Here is a 4686-nt window from a genome sequence, read left to right as displayed (position 1 = left end):
ATTCTATTAAACACCTCCTTCCTCCCAACGCCCTAGCCTGCCCCCCACCGACCTAGCCTCCACGCGCACCGACGCATGACGCCGCCCGTCACGCCCATCCTCAACGCCCCCATCACCTGTCCTAACGACGTCGTTCCCTGCAAAAAATAAATAATATATTTTTCAATTACACGACCAAATTTCGACAAAAAGGAGGGATGCAACACGAGGACTTCCCAGGGGGTCACCCATCCTAGTACTACTCTCGCCCAAGCACGCTTAACTTCGGAGTTCTGATGGGATCCGGTGCGTTAGTGCTGGTATGATCGCATCCATCATTCATAGCACTCTAAATTCTATTAAACACCTCCTTCCTCCCAACGCCCTAGCCTGCCCCCACCGACCTAGCCTCCACGCGCACCGACGCATGACGCGCCCGTCACGCCCATCCTCAACGCCCCCATCACCTGTCCTAACGACGTCGTTCCTGCAAAAAATAAATAATAATATTTTTTCAATTACACGACCAAATTTCGACAAAAAGGAGGGATGCAACACGAGGACTTCCCAGGGGGTCACCCATCCTAGTACTACTCTCGCCCAAGCACGCTTAACTTCGGAGTTCTGATGGGATCCGGTGCGTTAGTGCTGGTATGATCGCATCCATCATTCATAGCACTCTAAATTCTATTAAACACCTCCTTCCTCCCAACGCCCTAGCCTGCCCCCCACCGACCTAGCCTCCACGCGCACCGACGCATGACGCCGCCCGTCACGCCCATCCTCAACGCCCCATCACCTGTCCTAACGACGTCGTTCCTGCAAAAAATAAATAATAATATTTTTTCAATTACACGACCAAATTTCGACAAAAAGGAGGGATGCAACACGAGGACTTCCCAGGGGGTCACCCATCCTAGTACTACTCTCGCCCAAGCACGCTTAACTTCGGAGTTCTGATGGGATCCGGTGCGTTAGTGCTGGTATGATCGCATCCATCATTCATAGCACTCTAAATTCTATTAAACACCTCCTTCCTCCCAACGCCCTAGCCTGCCCCCACCGACCTAGCCTCCACGCGCACCGACGCATGACGCCGCCCGTCACGCCCATCCTCAACGCCCCCATCACCTGTCCTAACGACGTCGTTCCTGCAAAAAATAAATAATAATATTTTTTCAATTACACGACCAAATTTCGACAAAAAGGAGGGATGCAACACGAGGACTTCCCAGGGGGTCACCCATCCTAGTACTACTCTCGCCCAAGCACGCTTAACTTCGGAGTTCTGATGGGATCCGGTGCGTTAGTGCTGGTATGATCGCATCCATCATTCATAGCACTCTAAATTCTATTAAACACCTCCTTCCTCCCAACGCCCTAGCCTGCCCCCCACCGACCTAGCCTCCACGCGCACCGACGCATGACGTCGCCCGTCACGCCCATCCTCAACGCCCCCATCACCTGTCCTAACGACGTCGTTCCTGCAAAAAATAAATAATATTATTTTTTCAATTACACGACCAAATTTCGACAAAAAGGAGGGATGCAACACGAGGACTTCCCAGGGGGTCACCCATCCTAGTACTACTCTCGCCCAAGCACGCTTAACTTCGGAGTTCTGATGGGATCCGGTGCGTTAGTGCTGGTATGATCGCATCCATCATTCATAGCACTCTAAATTCTATTAAACACCTCCTTCCTCCCAACGCCCTAGCCTGCCCCCCACCGACCTAGCCTCCACGCGCACCGACGCATGACGCCGCCCGTCACGCCCATCCTCAACGCCCCCATCACCTGTCCTAACGACGTCGTTCATGCAAAAAACAAATAATAATATTTTTTCAATTACACGACCAAATTTCGACAAAAAGAGGGATGCAACACGAGGACTTCCCAGGGGGTCACCCATCCTAGTACTACTCTCGCCCAAGCACGCTTAACTTCGGAGTTCTGATGGGATCCGGTGCGTTAGTGCTGGTATGATCGCATCCATCATTCATAGCACTCTAAATTCTATTAAACACCTCCTTCCTCCCAACGCCCTAGCCTGCCCCCCACCGACCTAGCCTCCACGCGCACCGACGCATGACGCCGCCCGTCACGCCCATCCTCAACGCCCCCATCACCTGTCCTAACGACGTCGTTCCTGCAAAAAATAAATAATAATATTTTTTCAATTACACGACCAAATTTCGACAAAAAGGAGGGATGCAACACGAGGACTTCCCAGGGGGTCACCCATCCTAGTACTACTCTCGCCCAAGCACGCTTAACTTCGGAGTTCTGATGGGATCCGGTGCGTTAGTGCTGGTATGATCGCATCCATCATTCATAGCACTCTAAATTCTATTAAACACCTCCTTCCTCCCAACGCCCTAGCCTGCCCCCCACCGACCTAGCCTCCACGCGCACCGACGCATGACGCCGCCCGTCACGCCCATCCTCAACGCCCCCATCACCTGTCCTAACGACGTCGTTCATGCAAAAAAAAATAATAATATTTTTTCAATTACACGACCAAATTTCGACAAAAAGAGGGATGCAACACGAGGACTTCCCAGGGGGTCACCCATCCTAGTACTACTCTCGCCCAAGCACGCTTAACTTCGGAGTTCTGATGGGATCCGGTGCGTTAGTGCTGGTATGATCGCATCCATCATTCATAGCACTCTAAATTCTATTAAACACCTCCTTCCTCCCAACGCCCTAGCCTGCCCCCCACCGACCTAGCCTCCACGCGCACCGACGCATGACGCCGCCCGTCACGCCCATCCTCAACGCCCCCATCACCTGTCCTAACGACGTCGTTCCTGCAAAAAATAAATAATAATATTTTTTCAATTACACGACCAAATTTCGACAAAAAGGAGGGATGCAACACGAGGACTTCCCAGGGGGTCACCCATCCTAGTACTACTCTCGCCCAAGCACGCTTAACTTCGGAGTTCTGATGGGATCCGGTGCGTTAGTGCTGGTATGATCGCATCCATCATTCATAGCACTCTAAATTCTATTAAACACCTCCTTCCTCCCAACGCCCTAGCCTGCCCCCCACCGACCTAGCCTCCACGCGCACCGACGCATGACGCCGCCCGTCACGCCCATCCTCAACGCCCCCATCACCTGTCCTAACGACGTCGTTCCTGCAAAAAATAAATAATAATATTTTTTCAATTACACGACCAAATTTCGACAAAAAGGAGGGATGCAACACGAGGACTTCCCAGGGGGTCACCCATCCTAGTACTACTCTCGCCCAAGCACGCTTAACTTCGGAGTTCTGATGGGATCCGGTGCGTTAGTGCTGGTATGATCGCATCCATCATTCATAGCACTCTAAATTCTATTAAACACCTCCTTCCTCCCAACGCCCTAGCCTGCCCCCCACCGACCTAGCCTCCACGCGCACCGACGCATGACGCCGCCCGTCACGCCCATCCTCAACGCCCCCATCACCTGTCCTAACGACGTCGTTCCTGCAAAAAATAAATAATAATATTTTTTCAATTACACGACCAAATTTCGACAAAAAGGAGGGATGCAACACGAGGACTTCCCAGGGGGTCACCCATCCTAGTACTACTCTCGCCCAAGCACGCTTAACTTCGGAGTTCTGATGGGATCCGGTGCGTTAGTGCTGGTATGATCGCATCCATCATTCATAGCACTCTAAATTCTATTAAACACCTCCTTCCTCCCAACGCCCTAGCCTGCCCCCACCGACCTAGCCTCCACGCGCACCGACGCATGACGTCGCCCGTCACGCCCATCCTCAACGCCCCCATCACCTGTCCTAACGACGTCGTTCCTGCAAAAAATAAATAATAATATTTTTTCAATTACACGACCAAATTTCGACAAAAAGGAGGGATGCAACACGAGGACTTCCCAGGGGGTCACCCATCCTAGTACTACTCTCGCCCAAGCACGCTTAACTTCGGAGTTCTGATGGGATCCGGTGCGTTAGTGCTGGTATGATCGCATCCATCATTCATAGCACTCTAAATTCTATTAAACACCTCCTTCCTCCCAACGCCCTAGCCTGCCCCCCACCGACCTAGCCTCCACGCGCACCGACGCATGACGCCGCCCGTCACGCCCATCCTCAACGCCCCCATCACCTGTCCTAACGACGTCGTTCCTGCAAAAAAAAATAATAATATTTTTTCAATTACACGACCAAATTTCGACAAAAAGAGGATGCAACACGAGGACTTCCCAGGGGGTCACCCATCCTAGTACTACTCTCGCCCAAGCACGCTTAACTTCGGAGTTCTGATGGGATCCGGTGCGTTAGTGCTGGTATGATCGCATCCATCATTCATAGCACTCTAAATTCTATTAAACACCTCCTTCCTCCCAACGCCCTAGCCTGCCCCCACCGACCTAGCCTCCACGCGCACCGACGCATGACGCCGCCCGTCACGCCCATCCTCAACGCCCCCATCACCTGTCCTAACGACGTCGTTCATGCAAAAAACAAATAATAATATTTTTTTCAATTACACGACCAAATTTCGACAAAAAGAGGGATGCAACACGAGGACTTCCCAGGGGGTCACCCATCCTAGTACTACTCTCGCCCAAGCACGCTTAACTTCGGAGTTCTGATGGGATCCGGTGCGTTAGTGCTGGTATGATCGCATCCATCATTCATAGCACTCTAAATTCTATTAAACACCTCCTTCCTCCAACGCCTAGCCT

General features: G+C 51.8%; 14 non-coding genes across 14 annotated transcripts; all 14 read right to left on the bottom strand.

Moving 5' to 3' along the window:
• Positions 1-194: 194 nt before the first annotated feature.
• LOC125821270 (5S ribosomal RNA) lies at positions 195-313 on the bottom strand. Its single transcript, XR_007442570.1, has one exon. It is a non-coding gene; the product is annotated as a 5S ribosomal RNA (ribosomal RNA).
• Positions 314-525: 212 nt separating this feature from the next.
• Positions 526-644, bottom strand: LOC125821263 (5S ribosomal RNA). Its single transcript, XR_007442569.1, has one exon. It is a non-coding gene; the product is annotated as a 5S ribosomal RNA (ribosomal RNA).
• Positions 645-857: 213 nt separating this feature from the next.
• LOC125821256 (5S ribosomal RNA) lies at positions 858-976 on the bottom strand. The gene has a single exon (XR_007442568.1). It is a non-coding gene; the product is annotated as a 5S ribosomal RNA (ribosomal RNA).
• Positions 977-1189: 213 nt separating this feature from the next.
• On the bottom strand, positions 1190-1308 carry LOC125821248 (5S ribosomal RNA). Its single transcript, XR_007442567.1, has one exon. It is a non-coding gene; the product is annotated as a 5S ribosomal RNA (ribosomal RNA).
• Positions 1309-1522: 214 nt separating this feature from the next.
• On the bottom strand, positions 1523-1641 carry LOC125821242 (5S ribosomal RNA). The gene has a single exon (XR_007442565.1). It is a non-coding gene; the product is annotated as a 5S ribosomal RNA (ribosomal RNA).
• Positions 1642-1854: 213 nt separating this feature from the next.
• On the bottom strand, positions 1855-1973 carry LOC125821234 (5S ribosomal RNA). Its single transcript, XR_007442563.1, has one exon. It is a non-coding gene; the product is annotated as a 5S ribosomal RNA (ribosomal RNA).
• A 214-nt stretch (positions 1974-2187) lies between these two features.
• On the bottom strand, positions 2188-2306 carry LOC125821227 (5S ribosomal RNA). The gene has a single exon (XR_007442562.1). It is a non-coding gene; the product is annotated as a 5S ribosomal RNA (ribosomal RNA).
• A 212-nt stretch (positions 2307-2518) lies between these two features.
• Positions 2519-2637, bottom strand: LOC125821220 (5S ribosomal RNA). The gene has a single exon (XR_007442561.1). It is a non-coding gene; the product is annotated as a 5S ribosomal RNA (ribosomal RNA).
• Positions 2638-2851: 214 nt separating this feature from the next.
• LOC125821307 (5S ribosomal RNA) lies at positions 2852-2970 on the bottom strand. The gene has a single exon (XR_007442575.1). It is a non-coding gene; the product is annotated as a 5S ribosomal RNA (ribosomal RNA).
• Positions 2971-3184: 214 nt separating this feature from the next.
• On the bottom strand, positions 3185-3303 carry LOC125821299 (5S ribosomal RNA). The gene has a single exon (XR_007442574.1). It is a non-coding gene; the product is annotated as a 5S ribosomal RNA (ribosomal RNA).
• A 214-nt stretch (positions 3304-3517) lies between these two features.
• Positions 3518-3636, bottom strand: LOC125821291 (5S ribosomal RNA). The gene has a single exon (XR_007442573.1). It is a non-coding gene; the product is annotated as a 5S ribosomal RNA (ribosomal RNA).
• A 213-nt stretch (positions 3637-3849) lies between these two features.
• On the bottom strand, positions 3850-3968 carry LOC125821284 (5S ribosomal RNA). Its single transcript, XR_007442572.1, has one exon. It is a non-coding gene; the product is annotated as a 5S ribosomal RNA (ribosomal RNA).
• A 211-nt stretch (positions 3969-4179) lies between these two features.
• Positions 4180-4298, bottom strand: LOC125821277 (5S ribosomal RNA). The gene has a single exon (XR_007442571.1). It is a non-coding gene; the product is annotated as a 5S ribosomal RNA (ribosomal RNA).
• Positions 4299-4511: 213 nt separating this feature from the next.
• On the bottom strand, positions 4512-4630 carry LOC125821213 (5S ribosomal RNA). Its single transcript, XR_007442560.1, has one exon. It is a non-coding gene; the product is annotated as a 5S ribosomal RNA (ribosomal RNA).
• Positions 4631-4686: the final 56 nt, after the last annotated feature.

Source organism: Solanum verrucosum, unplaced genomic scaffold, assembly GCF_900185275.1.
Source record: "Solanum verrucosum unplaced genomic scaffold, falcon-dt-bn FXZP01000310.1, whole genome shotgun sequence".
Lineage (NCBI taxonomy): Eukaryota > Viridiplantae > Streptophyta > Magnoliopsida > Solanales > Solanaceae > Solanum > Solanum verrucosum.
The sequence above is the reverse complement of the archived record's forward strand: the minus strand, read 5'-3'. Positions and strand labels throughout refer to the sequence as shown.